The following is a 22920-nucleotide window of genomic DNA, read 5'->3' as shown; positions in this document are numbered from 1 at the left end:
GTAGTATAATTCATTTTGCCATTGAACATTAAAGGAGTGGAGATGAAACTCCTGATGAAAGAAATGAGAATTTTTCTTTCTGTATTACTTTGTATGCTGAAAAGCTATCCAAAGAGCCTTTCTGAATAAATTCAGTGATTCCAATATCTTGCAGAAACTTTCTTTCCTTTAAGCTTTTCATTTCAAAAGAGTTCAATTTAATGCAAACACTGAAATAAGCTTAAGGATCTCCTGGATCACATATACAAATGATTCCTGGCACAGGGATGTCCTTCAGGTTGAAGTTAAAGCTGGAATGGTACAGCATATTATCATCTTAAAAGTTTAAAAATTTCCAACTATTTCATAAGTAACAGGAACTGCCAACTTGTAGGGTTGGGTTTTTTCCTTTTGTTTTTTAATTTAACATTCCGATCCCTTCCATGGGAAACAGCGTGATGCGGTTGCCTGTCATTAGTTTTGTCCATCTCAGTACCTAATTACACATGCTTAGGAGCTGATTTTTCCTGGATACTCCTGGCACGTGAAGTGCCTCAGAAGGTAGTAGTTGAACCCAGAATACCCATGTGCTTTCTGTTGATACGGGTGGTGTTTCTCTCTCTGTATTAATCTTTTTTGTTAGTTGTAGTAAATGAGCCATCGTTCAGCTATGATTTAGGGAAATATTTGAAAGTAAGAGAGTTAACTTTGCTGCCTTTCCTATTTCTCTCTAGTACAGTGCCATAGTAAGTGCCGTGTATCAGTCCCTATATAAGTTAAGTATTGAAACAAGAGACCAGACCTGATACTAGTTTCAGATGCCATTCTGTAAATCAGGGTTAATTTCAGTGAAGTTAACCCGTATTAAACCAATGAGTGTCAAATGCGTTCCACATAGGAGTGAGGGAAAACAAATGATGGATGGAGAGGAAGGGAGGACAAAAGGAAGGAAAGGAAGGAAGGAGGGAGGACAGAAGTAAGGAGACTGTCCCAGCTTCTGTTCAAAAGAAATGAGGGGGGAAAAAAACCACACCTCTCAGTCTTTTCATCCTCTCTCATCTTCATATAATAAGGCTGATGTACAGCAGCACAGTCCAGTGATACAGTCACATGGAGACACCCATTCAGAAAACTGGAAAGTGAATTAGTAAAGGTCAAGGTTTAATAGTCTCATTACGTGGAGTCTGTGAGAACCCTTCCTCCCCTTCACTCTTGAGTCCGTCTCTGGGATTAATGGGCCCCAGCGGTACTAGTGCACAAAGGGGATCATCATGGTTCTTACCTGGTCGCAGCGGGCCGTAGTGCAAATGAGTCGGCAACAGAGATCCTCAGTAAAACAAGTAAAACGTCTTGTTAACTGGGCTGAACAACAGGGTAAGTTTTCAACACTGCTGTAATTCTGTGTTCATAGAATATAACCTTGTTCATGGAAAAGTAAGAGAAGAGCTACAGAAAGAAATGGCAATGCTGTGAATTAGCAGGCAGTAATATGGTCAGGGAAAAGGAGACGAGGGGTTATGCTGCAGGTAGCATTCCTAAGAGAAAGTCTGGCTGCTGACACATTCAGGAATGCATAATGTTAGCTGCAGCCCTTTGCAGAACAACGGGCTCCATGCTGGTTAGATTCGTGGGACACTGTGGAAATGAAAGGATGCTGAATGGCAAGAGGCATCCTAATGGCGTTAGGAGGGAGCAGGAACTGGAGAACTTGTTGTTATACTACCACTCCTGTAGGAGACCACCTTTAATTTTTTGCAGCACACCGAGTCCTTGGAGCCTTAGAGTCCGTCCGTGGACAGCATCTGGTTGCTTACACAACAGTTTATCCAGACTTCTAAGCAAGTAGCAATTAATAAAAAGGAGTGATTGGTATGACTTTTCTGCTGGAAATGCTGCCATACTCAGGAGTAACATAGCTGTACCTCGCTGATGATTATTTTGACGTTTCTGGGGTGATGACCACTGTTTTAAAATAAGCCTAAAAACAAACATTTCAGAAACAATCTGATAATCCATAGCTTCATACTGTGGGTTAAGACTGATCAGGCCTTGGGACACACTATGGATAATGCAATACGTATGGTATATATGCATGCCCATAGCCCAGTGCTGGAGGGCAGTTTTCTGAAGTTATGCTCTTTCTTTGAATCCTTGAGTCTATCCTCTGACTTTGATGTTTGTGCAAATGTCAATAGTTGTCTGCTTCCTCCTTGTAAACTCCCTGGAAGACCTTGTGATTCTTTTCACTTTCACCCTTAAATCCATTTCTGTCTTTATGGGAGGAAAGCAGAATGTCTTTCCTCTCTGCCATGCAGTATCCTCGCTTCCACCCTCTCTAGATGCGTGTTGGCCGGTAATATGAGCCAGTATCTGATATATTAAGATTTATAAAGTACTTTGAAATACACTTAAGAAAGATTGGTAGAGAAGCACAATGGACTGTTATAATCTGTCCTCCCTGCACAGTCACTCATAAACAGACATGTAATGGGAGTGCTGGTACAAATGTTAATGATAGCAGTGCTGGCCCGATGACAGAGGGACATGGTGGTCCGTGTTTTACTGCCATCAGCATTTCTGTTACGCTGCATGTTAAACCTATTAACAACCAAAAAGATAAAATTTGATTACAATAAGGATATATACATTGAGATATGCGTCTTCACACTCAACTAATTAGTTGCTATCGACTGCTTTCACTTTGCTTGGTGACATGTGGTATATAAATCATTACAATATGTTAAATGCAAATGGTCGGTAATAGGGTAACCATCTGCTCACTGTTGGAAAGTTAGCAGAGGAATATAGTAAGCGATACTTCTAATAACATTGCTAAACTCACATCCCTGAAATACCAAATATCTAAAAACAGCTGCCTCCGCTAATGCCAACATTACTAATACGTCTCTTACCCTTTTCATTTGCAGAAGTAAACCACATATTGTAAGACGTAATTTTGTTCTTCAGCATGAACTTGACTTCAAGGCTAGAGTCGGTAACAGCAATGTGAGCCACCATATTTCAGAGCCTGAGCTTTTTCTTAGATTGTGTTGAGTGCTTTTGAACAGCCAATAAATAATCAGGCTGCCGGCTCTTCTCGGGACATCTTTTCGTCCCCAAATAGAATTAAACTCTCTTCCTCCCTTAACCCCTGCTGCCAGGCCTTTTTTCAGGGATGACATTATTTTGTAAGTGATAGATAGTTGGCACATTGCTGTCTGGTAACGTATTACACTAGAGACCATCAAAGGGTGCCTTCTATCTAATAATCTACCATGCCCTATGAGCGTTAAAGATCACCACTGCAAAGAGGGATCAATTATTGTGCCACAGACATGTATTATCAGGGGCTGTCACATACCTTCGTAATGAGCATTTCTGGATACCCAAGTGACAAAGTAATGCGTTGGAAAATTAGTAGTGGGACAAGAGTGAAGGACTGCCTGCCAAAGTTGAGGCTGTGCCTTCAAGCTAGAGCAGCTCCTTCTCTCCTTACCCATTCAGTCATCTGCTGGTCAGGGTCACTATCACAGTGCTGATGTGCTGGCTCCCCCATCAGTAATATATTGCATTATCACCTATCAGAGAGATTAATATGTTCCCGTACTGAATTCCCAAGACGTGGCGCTCAGCATTAAAGAAGCTGAGGAATTAATTCGGCTCCCACTGTCAGAATGGGAAAGAAGTTTCCGATTTCATCAAAGTCAGATGCTAGTGCTGCTGTGGCGCTCTTCAGCCAGTTTGGGAGGGAGGGGATGGAGTTTGTTTGGGGGGTTACATCTGGCATGGTGGTGTCTGATTTAAGGTTGTGCTTCCAGGGAAGCACCTGCAGGGGAAGAGGCTGCAGGAGAGCTCATTAGCCTGGCAGTTTCTCAGCCCCAGGATGAATTACAGAATAAGATGCTTGCTCTACAGGGTCTCAGAAACCTGCGGCTTGGTGTAGGTGTGCTGTCCTACAAAGCTTTCCAAGTTTAAAAAAATGTTACAGGGAGACGCTTTTGTGCTAACGCATTTACCTTTGTTGCCTTGCAAGAAAAGCGCTGGCTGAAGACTGCACACATTTGGTGACTCCATTTTGAATCACAGTGAACGCTTGCCTGTCTCAAAATGGGGTGTCTGCACTTTAAAGTTATCTGGAGTATTTATAGACAGAGCTGGTGTGATGAGCAGCACTTTATAATACCTCAAAGGCATGGTGCCAGAGCTGGGAATTTGATAAGCCAGGGTCCTGAATTGGATTCCAGCAATGGTCACAAGTTTTAGGAAGCTCTCATTTGAAATTGCAAGCAGGGGAAAAACAGGATTCTTTCTCTTTAATTGCATTAGTTTTATTGAACTGAAGCATTGCTTCAGTTCCCAGAACACTTTATATATATTTTAATGCAAGTTATCAGAGACAGAACGGTTGCAGGACTGGTTATTGTTTCTGACTTTTATATTTGGTAAAACTGATTTTACTCATTTTCCCATTTAACTCTCTCGTGCATTAAGAATCTTTAGACTTTGGAATGGTGTTTACTGAAGTTGCCATAAACACAGTAATTTTAACTTCTTTGATTTGGTAATACTGCTGTAGTGCTTTTATTTTGGCCTGTTCAGAAAAGTCAAGCCATGCCCTGTGAACATGAACTGGATTCCCGAACCTCTGGTAGCCTTTTGTGCAGGAGAGGGACCATGAAATTCATTTAGGTTTTACTTGATATATGTTGCTAGCATTCACTGTGGCACAAATGTCCTGGTCATCGGATGCTTCTCATCTCTTGTTTTGGGGGGAGAGGGAGGATTATTTGAGAGGCTTGGGGTTTTTAACCTTACATACCGTGGCTGTATTTTTATAGCCTCATCACATTTTAATTTGCACTAGATCTCCTCATTGTATTTATTGAACTGTGGGCCTCTTCTTCCCTTACTTAGAGCTAGAGGTGTTGATTTTGCCATGTAAGCACTACCAGGAGTTGACCTGAAAAAAGACATTTCAAACCATTGCCATTCCTGCCCCTAGTTAGAGCACAGCAGGTCCTGACACCTTCTGCCCCGCCACGGGAGCGGAGCCCGTGGGAAAAGGGTGCAGCGATGGCAGCTGGGACAGAGGACCGAGCTGCAGTATGAGAAGGTGTCTGTTTTGTCAGTGACCCACTTCGGGAAATCCTCCTTCCCTCCTCCCACACCCCGCATACTTCCAGCTGCTCATTTCTTACTGTCTTCGCTTCTCTTTCTGGTGATCATCACTCCTTCAGTTGTATCGCATGGGGAGTCGCTGCCCGTGTGGCTTGAAGAAGGAATGGAAACCTTCGGCAAGAACATCTCAATTTACAATGAAAAAGTAAACCTATTATACTTGGTCAGTGCAGAAAATTGCTTATCATTTAACAAGCTTCATTAAAGATACTGTGCTTATGGAACCATGCCTCCCTCCCTTTGAATGCCCCTGAAATAATTCTTCCAGCAGGACAGCAAAACAGCAAGGAGCCAGTTACATTTTTAATCACTTATGTCCCATAGGAATTGCAGTCTGCCAGCAAGGGCAGCTCCTTCCCCTCTGCAGCACGGAAAGAATTAAAAGATGGAAAGCTGTGGTTCCAGAATGGTGTGTGACAGTTATTAATGAGCTAAAGATCAAACAATCCGAGTGTCATTAACTGCTAATATTCTGCTACTGAAAACGTTTAACCCAATCCACAAGCTAGATCTCACCAAAAACAGTCTCATCCCCCTTTTCCATTTTTTTTTTTCCTGAATGGTGTGTGGAGAAACAGTTGGATGAAAGGAATAGGGAAAAGTAAAATAACATTTAATTTCTCCTCTGTTGTACATATCTCAAAAGAAAGTTTCAACAGTGTAGCATCCTTACACACCCAAACCAGTTGGCATCATTTTACCTTCTCATCGGGTAGATCAGTTAGTCACTGCAGAAGTAACCCTCAACGTGGTGATTCTTTCAGAACTTCGTCCTTTCTGGTGGATGATGGCAACAGCCTTAGTTCTGACATGTACAAATATCTCATGTTCTAGACTTGATGTCTTCAAATATACATCTGGACTTACATCTTTTTTACAGGGTCACTCTATCAAGAGATCAGATTCTGAAATCTCTCTCCATTCCAATGGCTACTTTTGGAGACTAATGCAGACTTTGGATTTTGTGGCCTATACGTTCATTTGTCTGTTAATGCTTCATAAAATATGCATGCTTTAAATAGGAGAGATGCAGGAGAATTACCAGAATTACAAAGGGTTATGCGTCTTGATTCCAAAGGCAGGTGAAGTATATACTTTTAACATAGTTCACTGGTTTTCTCACTCTACAGTCATAGCCAGGTTTTGACTAAGAAATGCACAATTAGTGTGTGGCTGACATATTCAGCCTGCCTGTGAATTGTGGAGAGAAGACACATATGCTCTAAAGACTTCAAACAAAGAGCATCACGTTAGATTTTGAGAGGCGTTTGGCATTTAAAATGAAACCACCTAAAGATGGTTTAGTGCTGGCTCTTGGAAAAAATTGGGCATTTTGTAAATTTTGACAGTGTTTTATTATACCAGGACTTTTGAAAAACCTCTTGCACGTATTAGGAGCACCAAAAAAAGGGCTTACTCCCAGAGAAAACATTCTGCAATTTAAAATGGGCTCAGTGTATGCTGTAACAGGAGAGGCGCCTTTTGGAGTGTTATGCAAATATTGCTGCAATGCAAACACGATTAATAGAACATAAAGTCCAGTCTCAATGCCCTGTATACAGGAGCTTCCTCTTAATTCCTAACACATAAAATGTGTACTTTTTTATATCCTCATAAGCTTAGCACATTTTAAAAGAAACCAGGTTTGAAAATTCAGCTGCTATAACTACATTAGACAAACAGGAGAGGGAAGGAATCACCGTGAGGCGTAGGGGACTTCATCCTAAGAGGCTCGGAGGCAGCAGCCCAGGGCCCTTGTCCTGCCTCGCAGCTGCAGGAGTGGGTGCCAGTAACACTGAGAGGGGAGCAGCGGTTTTGTCACGACTGTTATCGGAGTTCACAGTCCGCAGTGCGTGCATCTCAAGAGAAGTCTGTTACAGACTAAGACTTTTTTTCCTTATTTTATCACGTTCTTTATCTTCAGAGGTAGGTCAGCATCTGAAAACCCAGAGATTATCATGAAGGGGTAAAACTGAGACAAAACACAGGAGTGATTTGCATAGAAAAAAAAAAAAAGGAATAAAAATGTTGTATTCTGAAAGCTACATTCAACTTCTGTTACCAGAAACTTGGACAGGTGCCAGAAGCTTGTTCCCTTTGTGATATGATTGTTTGGCCACTAAGTCATTTGGTTCAGTCAATTTACTATATTATCACGATAACTCTGTATATAGCAGAAAATCCACAAAGTTCTGCCCTTTTACTCTCCAGAGGTTTTCTGCCCAACATGAAAGCAGAGAACAGCTTTAACAAGACCTGGGGGCACTTCTGAGTCCCGTGTAATGCTCCCCTCCTGGCTTGTGTAGGTCAACAGGAGGAGATGCTGAGCAGGCATGACAATAGATGAGGAAAGACGATGAGCAGTAATGGTGGGGACAGGAGATCATGACTGCTGTGGGCACCATCTTAAATCCCAGCGGAGCTGTCTCCTTCCTTCTCTGCAACACTGTATGAGAGGGAGAGCACAGCACTAAAACATATCAGACACAAACACTAACTCCTTCATACCCAGAAGTATCACTTAGAAAAAAATGTTTCCTATTAAAGTGACCATTATCCTTTTCTTCTTGGGTTTTTATTTGCACAGTTCAGGAGGTTTCTGATAATTATGCCCAGGTTCATTAAGGATAAAGCTCTGTGCCATGCAAGAGTTCTTGTGAGGATCCTCTCAGGGCACCTTGTCTTTTCCTGCTCATCAGCTCTTCAGGACAAATCCCTCCTCTTCTTTTCAATGGAGGGCAGCTCTCTGTCAGTGTGCAAACAAAAAACAATGCCTTTTGAACAGCAGTCTCCTTAAGGCCATGCCCTGAAGAATGCTTTAATGCATGGAAGCTGTTGTTCACCATCTGACTGTCTATGCCCTGAACAGGATCCTGTCCAATCTTGCTAGATCTATTCCATGTCATAAGCTGCTGCTTGAGAAGTAGATGCTGCTAGACATGCCTGTATTAATGACTACTTTTTTTTTCTTTTTTTTTTTTTTTCAAATCTAGGTTCTTTCTTTACCTGCATCTATTAGTTCTCTAGTATTGTTCACAGAGCTATGTATTTATTATATATACATATGTATCTATGCATACATTTTAATTCCAGATTAGCTCAAACATTCTTTGAGAACAGAAACAGCCTGTACATTTTCCATTGGAGTTTGAGGCTGAGGAAGCCTGCTTGACGTTTCAGGGAAAACTGAAAAGTTTGTATAGGATTTTAAAAGCTATGTTGTGCAAGATGGAGTTGCCAATGTTTGTTTTTCAATATAAATATATACTGATTGTTTTTGTCAGCAGTATTTCACAATTTGCTTTCCCCTATGACAGCCTTACATTATTCATAACTTGCCATCTATTCCTTAAATTTTCAGTTGTAAGAGTCTCCTGGTGGGGGTCGCAGAATATGAAGGGAAGTATTGATTTGAAACACTTGAAATATAAATGAAGTTGTTTAGCTCTTCTGGTACATGGAATATTATAGTCACTGGATCAAATTCAACCTCCCAGCATGTCTGTTTTCATAGACAACGAAGACGTGTTCCCAACCCCTAAGTGGACAGTGCAGCTCAGCTCTAGCCTCTGTCTGAACATTCTTTGATTTACCCAGTATTTGTTAAAAACAAACATGAATAATGAATGTTTCAGTGCACTTGAAGGCCAAAAGCAATCACTATTTTATTCTAGTCTGACATTAGGTCAGAATCTTAAGACTTTACTTTGAAGCTACTGGTCCTTTGTCACTTAAACTTAGGGAATAGTATCAAAGCAGTATCATCAACCCCATTTCACAAAGACGTACAAAGTCTCTTGTCCCATGTCACGTGAGTTAGGGGCTAGGGTAAGTATTAAACCTAGTGGCAGACCTGTTTTGGCACTGGGGGAAAACCAGTCAGCGTTGGTGGTACTGTGGCGGGCAGGTGTACGTGCATGTCCATACGTGTCTCCCACTCGCTGCTCCAAGGCCAGTGCCAGAAGCCAGGTCTCCTCTCCCTTTCCCCATCTAAAAGCTCCTTTCCAGCTGCATCTGATAAGCAAGTAGGACTGCCTAGCTCTGGCCACCCACCTCTGAGAAGACCAGACCATCCATTAGGAGTCATACCCACAGACCATCTATTAATGTAGTACCTTCAGAATTTTCATTGATACAAAGCCAGTAAATTTGACACATGATATCATTATCTCAAGCTTTCTAATACTGAAGAACATTTGTAATTTTCCCATCTTTGTATAATTCCACTGACTTTAATAAAACATAGTAAAATGTTTGCAGAATCTAGCTAGTTTAATGGCTTCAAGATAAGAATAAGCAGTGTCTACAATTAAACAGTAGTCATAAAGTATTTTGGAAAAAAAACCAAGCTTTCTCTACGCAAAGTCAGCAACTGAAGTGCAGTAGGTGAAAGAAGAATTGTTTTCCCAAATTAAAAGGAAAAGATACAGTTAGAACTTAATTTCCTAAGCTCTTTAAAATTAGTCCCAGCAAATAATTTCATTATGCTGTGTTGTTATACCAACAGGGCTAGAGGTAGGATGACCCCATAGCTCTTTTTCAGTATCTAAATTAGCTATAGGATGCTGAGTGGCTTTTGGCATATTTCAAACACTATGCACAGACACAAACCGCTCACTTTTCATCCACTTTTCTTCAGCAGGAGAAAGGATTAGTATTTTTGAAGTATAAGTTATTCACAGAAGAAACTTCTGTCAGGAATGGCTAAAAGTATCTTCAGAATTCAACCCACATTAATAAATACTTTAACTAATTTTTTCGAAAACTCAAAAAAGGCGTGATTTTTCCTTTGGAAATATTTTTGTTCAAAAAATTGTCAAAAAACAATTTCTAAAAAGGGATTTAAAACCTGAAAATAAAACCACCCATTTCATTTGAGACAAACGATTTTTTCCCTCCAGTTTTTTTTCAGTTCAGTCAGTGAACTGAAAAATCAATTATTCACACAGCTCAACTGGCAAATAATTCTTATCATAATAATTCCAGAGGGAATTATTCTGTGACAAGGAGCTTATATTGATGGAATTTAAAAGTTAAAAAAACTGAGGCTAGTATGATAAACAATGAGAAATGTTCTGTTCGGTTTTCTCACTTTTCTCTTTCAAATTATGACCTCCAATCGAGATGAAAAACTAAAAGAGAAAAAGGAAAAAAGAGAAACAAAAAAAGATCTATATATTTTACAGTGAATTTGGAGTTTCTGGTTTTGGTAATAAGCAGCCAGCGATTCCCAGTTATTTTAGATGGAGCCATGAGGCCTAAGCATTTTGAAAATCAACCCTAATGAGACGCAAGAAAACACCAGAACAAAACCACTTTTGAAATATTTAGTCAGCTTCGTTTGCTCTGAACAGTTCGTTATGCACCCTCGATTTTGATAGTTTAATCATGAATACCTTGGAACACACTCCAGAAAATAATACAGCTGCCTCGTGCCTTATAATTATCCTTAAAGTTCAAGGTGAGCAACATGATTTTTCAAAAAGGGATCAATTAACCTGCCCTCCTCATAAGCACGTTCTTCCCCTTCGCCTTGCGGCAGAGAGCAGTGGCTGGGACGGCGGCGCTCCCGCACGCAGCAGCCTGCCCGGGGCTTCTCTCTTTCTGGTAACGATGGCAGCGCCGCAGAGGGAGAGAGCGGATTCAAAGTCCTTCAGCTCAGTAACACCTAGAAGTAACATCAGCGATAACCATCAGAACAGCAAAACACCGGGGGGGAACGGCAGGACAGAGTTTACCTGCGTGAAACGGTGCCCTTCAGAGCGGTTGCAGCGATGATTCTTGGGCAGTGGCTTCTGTGCAGACAAGGAGCAAGGTATCAGCCTGAAAAGAGGAATATTAAGCTAGTTCTCAGAATCAAGCGTTAGTTTTGGGCTAGGCTGTGTATTCACAATTCAAAAATATTTTACATATTTATCATTTAAAAATACCTAGCAAGAGGACAGGCTGCTAAATCATATGCCAGAAGTTTTCGTGTCTGGATTCTCAGCATTCTCAAAAGAGAAAAACCTAAATTACATTTCTGCTATGTCCTCACTTATCCCAGTGGTTTTCCTAAATGTCCAGTCAGTGCCAAGACATTTCATGGTGATACTGAAAATTAAAATGTTCTTTACCTTTCCTCTGCACATCTGCTATAAAACAAGACAGATAAAAGAAAAGAAATCTAATTTTGAAGTACATGTCTTTTTAAAGCACTTAAGTCCTGGGCTTTTCAGGGACTGTCAGGTTGTGTGTAACTATATTTATTAACAGAACTTAACTGGAATGAGAACTCAGCCTTTGGTCTTTATGTGTGTTTTATTGCTGGTTGCGCGTATTGGTGGTACACCTGGAGCAAAAGCTGTAGCAAAAAACCCCAAGGATATGTTCAATATTCTTTTCTCTTTGGAGGAAAGTCTGACTTCTTTCTGGCAGTTTTCAGAGAGAGGTACGTGGGGTCTCCTGACCAACTGCCCAAAGCTCTCCTGCCGTCAGCTCCTACCGCATGCTCCCCTCTGCTTCCCAGGCGCCCCGCACGGTGCCAGCCGCTGAGGAGCCTGCCCAGCCGGGCGTTGCGTGGGAGCCACCGTGAGTTGGGTTGAACCAGCCGCCCTGGCAGGGTTAGACAACCTCCGTAAACGCTCCTGCTTTGCGTTGGCTTTTCTCTCAAGTGTGACTCATTTTGTTCTTGGAAGCAAATCTTTCCCTGGCTTCTGTCTTTGTTTGGAAGGGAGGTGGAAGTCTTCTCAGGGCTTTGTTTGATGTGTAAAACCTCTCACCTACAGACATAAACTTACCAAGAGGGCTTGAAAGCAGAGCTGGTCACAGCAGATACCTGTCAGAGAACGAGCAGAGGAGAAGGTTCCTCACTAAATCCTGATACCAGGACCCACAGAAAGGCCTTTCCCGTCACTGACTGCAGTAGGAACAGGACTGAGCTATTCATTGCGTTAAAGCTATCAGAGAGGTCTCACTTTGTCAAGTGAAACCTGGTGTCCAAGAGCATGCAAAGGGACACCCAGCGAGGACAGCGTCAGCGGCGCGCTCCTGCACTGAGTTAGGGCTTGCATCGACTGCTCCTCCCAGGAGTATAGCTCAGAGGAGCACAAGGCATATTTTCTCTCCCTCAGAGGCAACCCGCTACAGCCCATACCCCGTTCTTCCATATATACTGTCCCTGCAGCAGAAACTACTAGGGGCACAATCAAACCTTTAAATGAGTCCATAGGAAATCTCTTAAACAGAAATGCTTTAAAATCTTTTGAAAAGAGCAGCAGATGTACTGCTTCGCAGAACTGGTTTCCCTGGTGTCGAATTCTGCGCACACCATGGATATTTTTATGCTGCTTTTCTCTATTATAGTCCTCAAAAAGTTACTGAAATCAGTATGAAATTAACCTTGCTTGTTTCTCACGTAGCAGAAATGTTGCTCCCCTGACAATGGCTCATGAAAATACTTTATTCCCTGCTGAGACACAATAGGTGCTACATCCTGAGTCTTTCTCTAAGCCTGAAGTAAAGATATTTCTGCTTTGGCCAGGTCTGTCCAACATTAATTGTAGACACAAATTTGTAACAGCTCACTTGGGCTATCGCCACATGCGAGAATAAAATTTTTCCCATTGCGGAGAGTTAAGTAACATTTTTGAATGGTATTGTAAGCATGTCCACTTGGATGGTAATTTCATGACCACAATTTTAGACCTCCCACACAACAAATTGTTCCTTTTCAGTGTTGTGCTGGGAAAAAGAATTCAGGGTACCAGCTGGCAGCTGATACTGTGAAATACTACTTGCAAATAAAGACAGGAAGTTTGGTGTAATCACTAGCATCTTAGAGCAGCTTTCTTGGGATTGCTGCTGAGCAGATGTAGGACTGGTATTAATTAAATTAAGCCCAGAAAAATTGGTGTCTCAATAAACTTAAAAGTGGTGATGCACATTAACACAATGCCAGGAATTTCAAATCTAATGTTCAGATTTGTATTGGGAGAAAAAAGAAGTAACAGTGACTCCTAAAGATTTTTTAACTTCCGTTTTTAAATTTGTAAGCTATGGAACTTTGCAGTGATATATTGCTGCACCTTTCATCTGAAGTTTGTGTGCCACGTTCTTAACGATCTAGCAGGTTATGGTACAGACTTTTACAGCTGCTGTGATATAGTGGTTAAATTCTGCCTGGTGGTATTATGGTGGTTAAAATAGAAGGTGTGTCTAGGATATCTGTTGGCGTGTATTGACTTGCTGACTCACTGCCCAGCGGATGGATGGCAAACTAAGGCTGGCTAAGCAGGATGTTGGACAGCAGCAAAAAGATTTAACAAAAACTTTGCTTCCTTAATATCCTGATGGCAATGAGCAGTAGCCAAACCTCAGCCAGCACGCTCCTTAACTTTTTTGCACCATCAGACAGACAATGACAAGGTACGGCCAAGCAGATCGCATTATGCCAGCTGGTGGAGGGAGAGCTGCATTCTTGTCCCGGTAGCCCTTCTCTCTCTGATGTGTAACAGCATAAGCAGCTGAGGACATGTTTGGGGTTTTACCCTCTCCTAGTTTGTCTTGATATTTAGAACAAACCAATTGAAACACATGCGATACATCATGACAGCTCAGAATACCTAAACTGTGTAGTACCACTGCAACATGTGCTTCTCACTCTCCCGTCCCATCAATGTCTGCAAGAGCTGGATTGTTACATGAAGTACAGCAACTTAGTAGGTGAGACCAAGTGATTCCAGTGAGAAAGAAGGGAAATTTTTAGTGGGAGAGAAGGGAAAAGAGGGACCAATTGTAGCACTGACATACTTAGAGTTTATGTGTACTGCTTTTTCTCCATTCTTCAGTGGTAGTCTGGGAACCATGGAATCATAGAATGGTTTGGGTTGGAAGGGACCTCAAAGATCATCTAGTTCTAACACCCTGCTGTGGGCTGGGATGCCCTCCACTAGACCACGTTGCCCAAAGCCTCATCCAACCTGGCCTTGAACACTTCCAGGGAGGGGGCCTCCACAACCTCTCTGGGCAACCTGTTCCAGTGCCTCACCACTCTCATGGTAAAGAATTTCTAACATCTCATCTAAATCGACCCTCCTTCAGCTTAAACCCATTCCCCCTTGTCCTGTCACTACACTCCCTGATAAACAGTCCCTCTCCATCTTTCCTGTAGGCCCCTTCAGGTACTGGAAAGCCACAATTAGATCTCCCCAGAGCTTTCTTTTCTCCAGGCTGAACAATCCCAACTCCCTCAACCTGTCCTCATAGGAGAGGTGCTCCAGCCCTCTGATCATCCCTGTGGCCCTCCTCTGGACTCTCTCCAACAGCTCCATGTCTCTCCTGTACTGGGGCCCCCAGAGCTGGACGCAGTACTCCAGGTGGGGTCTCACAAGAGCGGAGCAGAGGGGCAGGATCACCTCCCTCGTCCTGCTGCTGAACCTACCAAAATAATCACTAGTGTTAAATGATCAGTTGGTAGCACTGGAAGAAACTGTCATTGTTCATCCTCACCTTAGTGAGAGATTTTACTTCCTCTCTGGGAGAGACATGACTGCCATGGTCCCCAGTTTTGGTGTCCTTCAGGTAGATAACAAAAGCTTCCTACTTCTGAGGCTAAAGATTAGGACAAAATGGATGCATGTGGTCAGTGTAAAATACCAGCATCCTACCTTCTCAGCAGCCGTGTCCCTGATAGCACATCATACCCCGGCTCCTTATCCTCCACCGACGCCCAGTTTCTGTCCCATGCTTGTTCAAGATCTCAGGCCTGCCATTGAAAATGATAAAAATATTATCTGCCATTATCTATAAATATAGCCACCAAGCCTAGGATAATATGAATGAAAGCTGGAAACAAAGTAGGCCACATTTCAGGCAGTGTGAACTAACATAATTTCATTGACTCTAGTGGAGCCAGATGGATTTACATCAGCTAGGAATCTGGCAAACTGTGTTCACGGGTGAAATTATTTGCGGAACATGCTGCTGGCAAACTCTAGCAGATTTTATAGCCACTCTCTTTATTGACACATTTCCATGAAAACTAATATCTCTGAAGAAAAAGCAAAAATGAGTTTTGGGAAGGGGATGGAAGTTAGCTCTCTACAGCAGCTAACAGCAGCTATATTTTCAGACAGATTTATTTCAGCTTTAATGCTTAGAGAATGTGAAATAAAAATTAGAAAAAGCATTTGGCCATTCCACTTGGCTAGGTGTATCTAAGTATTTAATATTAAAGATAGATATTTTTAATGTGGTAAACTGAAATAACTCAGACTCAGAATTAGCTGTTCTGTTCTACTAGGTATAAGCATTGTTGGATTATTTTTAGACTTTGGACCTAAGAGACTGAAGTAAGTCCGAAAATTTTCAGATCTGTTGGTCTGTAACATTTTTTTATCTAGCCAAGAAATCAGAACAGTTTCAAATGTTTAAATACTGAGGGTGTTTGTAAGAGGTTTAATAGGTCACTGCCTCCTCCTTTCTATATTTGAGTTCTGAGTGTTGCTGATCTAGCCTGTAAACATTTTCAGTTGCCTGTGTTTGTTTGGAAGGATGTCATCTAGTAAAGAGCTGCATTTCAGAAACATTTACCGTTTATTTGGCAAGGTAAGGTTGCCTGTGGCCCTCTGAAAGGGGCAGGGGGAAAGGAGCGGCGAAGGCAAAAGGACCTGCCCCACTAAGGTTTGGCTTCAAAAGGAAGACAATGTGCATCTACCTATCAGACAATGTGCTAATCAGATACAGACTGAGATATAAATCAATCCGTAGTGATCCTGTAGTTCTTGTACGTATTGACTAGCGTTTAACTTGACAGTAGTTCCCATTTAAATCATCAGAATATATAGAAATATTTACTAGCGTGTGAACACAATAAATCTTACAAACGCGTTAATGTTTATATTTAGCCCTTGCGTACTCTTATTGCTGGGCTGGCTTTGCGCAAGCAGTGGACGACTCCACGCTCTGCACGCTTCCTGTGAGGCTTGGAAAGCCCTCGCTCCTGCGGGAAAGGGAATTATGCTGCCCTCTTGGACTTTGTTTTCTTTTTTAATTTCAAGCTCTCCAAACTGCTTGGAAGTAGGCCACTGAGAAAGCAAAGCACACATGCTCTCCATGCCTGGGTTTTGCTGGTCCCCACTAGATATATTATAGTCAGGCTGAGGGAGAATAAGAAGCTATTTTCCCCAATTTTCCATACTACCTGTGGGAATCTAATTCAATTTCCTCCCAAATTTACCAGCGAAAACTAAACAGTAAAGAATAAAGTTGAAGAGGCTTCTGTAAATCTCTGGATTCTAAGGTACTAAGGTGCAGCAGGATTACTGAGAGCAGGTTAAACTTCTTTTCTAGCCACAAAGCTACTTACAGATTTAAGAAGCTTAAAAACCTGATCCAACATTAGTCCTTGCTTTGCAAATGAAAGAATAATATATCTACCTATACAAAATTATATTTGTTTTTATTGAATTTTTTTATCCTTTATTATTGATGTAGCCCCATTCCACAAAGGAATCTTTTTTTTTTTTTCTTTTTTTTTGGTGGGAGATTATGATGTATTAGATAAATTCAGGGAAAGGCACAGGGAAAAAGACTGGTGACCAAATGCGTTTCCAGAAATAAACAAATGAAAGAAAGGACTCACATTTCATTACTCTCATACAGTGGCTACATTTTACCAGCAGACCACAGGGGTCTTATTCATAACTTTCAGAAAAAGATGTAGTGCGTTTTTTAGACTCAGATTCCGTACAGCGACATGGACCTGAGATGCTGATATGGCTCCAAAAATACTGAGTAAAACCCAGAACTTACTTTTCTGCTTCACGTGAGCTGGAACATTTGTTCAGCAGACCTACTTGCAGCCAGCAACCCATGCCGCTGTTCGATTGCCAGCTGTCCTTAGGTTTTTTGACCCTTTTAGCTCAGAACTTCTTCAGACGGGTAGTCCCTGCAGTGAGCACTGCTGGCCTAGATTGCAGTAATTATCTTGTTACCTCTTTTATGTGTGTGTTCTCACTATCTGTTCCATCCTCTCAGAAATAAATTGGCCAGCAATCATTTTATTTCTTCACAATGGTGTCCTTTATACTTGTTTTCATCCCCACAAAATCTGCTTCAATAGTAAAGCTGTGTAGACATCTATTAAGCTTTGGAAATTAGGATAAGGACCAGCATACTTCGGGTTTTTTTGACATGACATGGAAAAATCCTATGATATAATGAATAATAATATTCAACAGACGTGACGTTTCTGAGACTGAGTCTCTATGAAAAGATGTTCCACTTGCTAGAGAGATTTAAAGGAAAAACAGATTTATCTAAGTATTTTCATGCTGTTCACCTTGTACAAGAGTTTTATCACTTACCTGTACAGACGGTTTCTCAAATTACGATGAATTTGTCTCAAAGTGTCAAAAAAAAACCTAAAACAACCCCAGAGATGTAAAACCTCAAAAATGAATGATTCAGATGCAAAGCTGACTTTATCCCAAATATTTCATGGTATATTGTAAAGGTATTTATATTTTAACTTTCGCTTTCTTGACCTACATCTCTTCCTCCTTCATGGCTGAGGTATCACTTAAAATGTATTTGCAACTTGGAATTTTCATCTTTGTCTACATTGTAATAGAAAACTAAATCTCACTGGTGGAGCTGCCTCAAGGTCATTAGTAAGCTTGAGAGGCATAATTTAGATGACAGCCTTAACATGTTTGATGTCGTGCTAAACACTGCCAAGTCCTTTAGGACAACTGTAACAAGGTGCTGGAAGTAGTTGCTAATACTGGGGAGCTGACTAAGGCTCCTAAGATTGCTAGCAGTGTTTTAAAATACCTAGTTAAAGCTGTGCAGGATGGTATTTTACGTTGTGTGTGCACCACATTGTGTGGGCAGTAATGGGAAGAGCAAACGTGCTGACCTCCGTGCAAGTTCAGGCTTTGCTTACCTGGGAGCAGAGACCTGACCCGTGGCACGTAAAAGTGAAGAGCCCATGCAGAGGGCTTACAAGCTGGTTTTAAGTTGATTTTCTAAACTTTGGCAATGACCTAGAATGATCCAAAGATGTATCTAAGTGAGGAACATATGGCTAGTCGTTAAAAATGTATCAAAGAGCTTCTCTTGCCTTTCTTTCTCATGAATGATCTCTTCAACATAAATGATCCCCTCACATGACCCTCTGTTTGTTGGGCGGCACTCACATGCGAGAGCATCAGCACGCTTTCAGCAATTACCTGGGTGGTATTTACAGCATTTTAATGTCAGTTGGCTGTACGTAAATAGAGCCTGTGAGGAACGCAGCGCACCCAGGGCTCCTGCTCCCACTACAACAGCACTGCTCCTTCAACACGCCGGAGTGCTTTCTGCGCCTTATGTAACTGCCAAAAATATCATTTCAATTGCTTTATGACAAAATAATGAGTCTGTCAAAGATGAGTGGTCAGAAAAACAAATTTGTTCTCCCACACAATTAGAGTTTATAGCGTTGGACAGCAATATCAATCTCCAGCGATTCAAAATTGAATTTGCACGTTGGAGGGAAATGTGTTCTTGCGTGTGCTGTAACCAGGCTGCTTAGCAGGAAATGTCCTCGCAGGTTGAACTGGAACGATGGATATCAGCTGAGCTGTGGAAACATCAGGATGGAAGTTTCCAAATGCAGACAACTGTTGTGGGGACATGGCATTCGCTTTCACAAGCTCAGCACTGACAGAGCTGCTCCCACAACGATCGACACAAAAAAGTCTGGAAAAACTGTCACCAGCTGTAACAGGCAGACGACTGTTCCCTTCAGGTAGAAAGAGCTGTTTCAAGGCCTGCATCTCCCCATACGTAACCTAATTGCTCGTGGAGTTGTTGATATTCATAAATACACGGACTGCAGACATTCTTTGTAAAGCCATGCAGAGCGTTAGAGCTCAGCAATGCCATCCATTCACGGCGAGCAGATGCTGTATCTCAGAACGGCACTTTGCCCTTAACGTTTGCTTTATCCTTACATGGGATTGTACCCTTAGGCTGTTTGCCAGTGCAGTGCAAAGGCTGTGGCATACGCTCTACATTTGCCGTACCTTAACCAGTACTCTCAAACCTGCTCTGCTTGCGGCTCCCTCAATCACCCCTTCTCAGTACACACACAAACCCATCTGACGTACCAAGCAGCTGCTACCCACCCACCGCTACCCAGTAACTGCATTTCTGGGCATGTGTACGTAATACCTTGTAACACACTTTGACTTTTTGGATTTCAAGGAACTATATAAGCATGAGATATTGTCATCTGAAACTTAGTACTCAGGATATGGTAGCGGTTTTTTAGCTTTTCAGAACTTCTTCATTCTTACACATGCAGCCAAAGTGACCACATTCCTCTAATGGAAGCATCTACAAGGGCTATACGAAATTTTATGTTTAATGTGCTTTGTGAGTAAATCTAATGAAGCCTTTTGTTACTATCTCAGATTTTAAGCAGTAACAGCTAGGAACCACCTTTCAAAGCAAGTGTTTAAAGAAATTACAAATGGTACCTAGGATTTTCAGTAATAGTTTGTCATCATGGATAGTAACATAAGGTAACAAAATATTTCCTTACCTCTGGAGCAGAAAAGAAAGGTAATCCTCCATAAAAAAGAGACGAGACAGATGAAGGACTCTGAGCTTGACAGTCTTCCATAGGAAGCTGATGTCCACATCCTGACAGTGATCTGCTTGGAGCTCAAGTCAGCTACCAGATCGGTGGTGCTCAGGTGATTCGCAGTTCTCTGAAATGCCTGAGGTCCAGACTCTGCTGCTTTGTTTTCCCACTGCTCACGATCTGATATGTCTCATCACAAGAGTGGTTCTCCCATGGTCCGTCTGGATGGTCCTTTTACCTAAATAGTCGTCTTTCTGTAACCTTAAATATTTCAATTCTCCTTACTGCTTATCCCGCAAATAGAACTAGCTTTTTATTGTACTCTAGTCGTCTCTTAGCCCCGCTATGCACATTTACCTCTGTCCCTCAGGCACAACAGGCATTTCTCTTCTTTGCAGAAGTCTCTGAGACTGTCCATACCTACCCTCTGATGAGGTCCCTGGGACAGATTGCCCAATTCCTAGTGCAGTCTTCCTAAAAACCCAGAAGTATACAAAATAGTATTTCCCTGTTTCAGTAAAAACATCTCTCCACATACAGCGTGGAATTTGGTATTGGCTTGTTTTCCCCCAGACACGGTACCCTCCAACTTATATTCAGTTTGTTTTCCACAGATGCTTTTTGTTATCTTTCAGTTTTAGCACTGTCTGCATTTGACACTTACTCAGTATTCAGCTACGTCCTTGATTTGCTGCGGAAATCATGATTAATCTCTCTGAGATCTGTGAAGTCACCTCAGCAAAAAAATGGTGCAAGTGAGAGGAGAATCAGAGCCTCTGTGGTTCAATCCTCTGAATACCGTTCTTTCCTGCTTATGCTTCTGCTCTTTTACTCCCTACGTGTAGTTACTGACACCAGCAAGAACTCCAGTTTAATCACTTCACGTTTCATGAATCTACAGATTTTTTCGTACTTGTATAACACTAACGATCATAAACCAAATGCAACTTTTTTGTTGCCTGTACACTAAGAAGGCAAAGGTAATCTTTTTTGCCACACAGACTGACCTTTTGTGGTTTGGGTTTTCTTTTTTAACATTTCTTTTTGTGCCCGCTTTGACTAGCTCTCATTAACTCTACATTTGACATTTTTAATATAAATTTATTTTTTTACCTTGATCTTTGCTCTTTAGCTAGCCTTGTAGAAAACCACAGCAACCACATTTGTTCCTTACCTTCTTCTCCTTGGAAATTGTACACAGCTAAGTTTGAATTATTCTGAGGGGTTTTAGGATTACTCTGTATTGTCAGCTCTTTTTCCGCTCAGTTGTTAATGTTAGGTTTTGACTATCTGTTCTCTGCCCACAAAGGTTTTAGATCAGTCCTTTATTTTTTTTCAGTGTTTAAATTTGATGTTTTCTCTCTTTCACTTTAAATCATACTCCTAGAAGGCTACATCTCTCTCCTCATTGCTGGGTTTCTTTTTCTGGGGGGGAGGGTTGGTTTTGGCATGGTTTTGGTTTTTAAGTGAGGGGAGTAGAGAGTTTGCTCTCCTTTCTCTTAAACATGGTATTATTTGGAATTTTCTTGTAAAGCAGGATGCCGCATTCTGGGGGATTCTGCTGGGAAGGCTTTTAAAAATACATATAAAACATCCAAATAAATTAATTTGCAGAGAGGCATTGATTGAATGAACCTGTGATTATTCTACCATTTTAGAGGAGGAAGAGCCATTTAGCAATTCCTCCATCTAGGAAGCTAAGCCGCTAAGACGTCCCTGTTGTCTGTTGGGTGTGTTTGTTCTGAATGCCTGTATGAGGGCTGATTGTTTTAAATCTCAGTTAATAGAGGTTTAGAATTTGACAGAAGGTCCTCAAATACTTCCACAAGAAAGTGCGTTTAGCTGTTTTTGTGAAAACCTGTCCGTATCTGGTATAAACATAGAGCTCCGAAATCTGTAGTTTTCCTTTGTCTGTTGGAGCGTGGTGGCTAAAATCACAGAAGATGCCTTCTGCAGAAAGTCTGCCCATTTCTGTACTGTGTGGGCAAGAAATTAAAAAACTGGGCACCAGAACAGGCAACAGAGCTATTCCATGCTGTCCAAGTTCTCTTGCCTGGGAAATAAGGAAAAGGAGGAGGCAACCTATGAAGAAGTGGATCACAGTGGATTTAGGGAATGTGGGAAATAAAAGGAAATGAATATGTATGAGAATTTATGGGAATTGTTTGTGTATGCATATATACAGCCATGCATATAAATGTATGCATATGTTTCGTATATATGTGAAGAGGCATGGGACAGGACTGGATAGAAGCAGGAGATGGAGAAGGCCAGAGTCCACCCACGTAAGCAAAATGGAGGAAGGGTCAGTCTGTTTCTTCAGGTGCATATTGCAAGTATGGCATCTAAGAATTTTGTCTAGCATATTCAATACATTTTGTTAATTTCAATTTAAAAGGTGCTGAACCTGGTTTTCTTTAGAATGAGCATTGCCCAACTAACAGCAGTTGCATCTGCCTCATTTCTAGCACAGAGGCGAATGCTCCACTACCTACTGTATTACCGATTCTTGTGGATTTTCTCCAGCCACCACTTATAAAAACTGCAAGCTTGCTTTACCCTGGGGATATATATGTATGTGGCCAGTTGCTTCAGGTCATATTCCTTCCAAATGGAAGTCAGCTTGACAGCTGTTAATTTGCACTTGGCCATTCCATGTGTTGTTTTGCTCTAATTATTGGTCACTGTATGGAACAGGTGACAAATGCCCGCATGAGAACCCTTTCAATCACTGGATGTACAATCATTAGGAAAACAAACAGACAGGGTCGTTAAATACTGGTTTTTCTCTCCAGCCCCAAACACAAACAGATTTTAGCCGGTTTTGACATCTGTTGGAAAGGGATGGAAAGAGGTGGCAATACCTTACTGTTTATGAAACTAGCTTCCCATTCCGTAAGTGTCCTAGTTTCAGGGAAAGAGGGGAATTTAAGGAAAACAGAATTGTTCTAAGACCAGATGCAGAATTTGGTTTAACTAATGATTTTGTCACAAGGTTCGATTAGGTGTTCTTTCCTGAGTAAAACTAAATGTGCCTACCAAAATATTTCATCTGACCTTCAGCTTCTACGACTATATCAAATTAAAGCAGGCAAAAAAATTTTCCTTTCCTGAACAAGAATGGCAAAACACCGTTATAGTGAGTTTCC

The 22920-nt window shown here is 41.5% G+C and overlaps 1 protein-coding gene and 1 long non-coding RNA gene across 8 annotated transcripts in view; one reads left to right on the top strand and one right to left on the bottom strand.

Annotated features, from left to right (window-relative positions):
- Positions 1-22920, top strand: part of NTNG1 (netrin G1) — a 158552-nt gene that overhangs the window by 74762 nt on the left and 60870 nt on the right. The gene's annotated exons all lie outside the window — the stretch shown is intronic.
- Positions 10409-11960, bottom strand: LOC129209458 (uncharacterized). The gene is made up of 3 exons (XR_008578084.1): positions 11937-11960; positions 10896-10980; positions 10409-10825 (listed from the first exon to the last, which is right to left on the bottom strand). It is a non-coding gene; the product is annotated as an uncharacterized LOC129209458 (long non-coding RNA).

The sequence above is a fragment of the Grus americana genome, chromosome 8 (assembly GCF_028858705.1).
Source record: "Grus americana isolate bGruAme1 chromosome 8, bGruAme1.mat, whole genome shotgun sequence".
In the NCBI taxonomy this organism is placed as follows: domain Eukaryota; kingdom Metazoa; phylum Chordata; class Aves; order Gruiformes; family Gruidae; genus Grus; species Grus americana.
The sequence above is the reverse complement of the archived record's forward strand: the minus strand, read 5'-3'. Positions and strand labels throughout refer to the sequence as shown.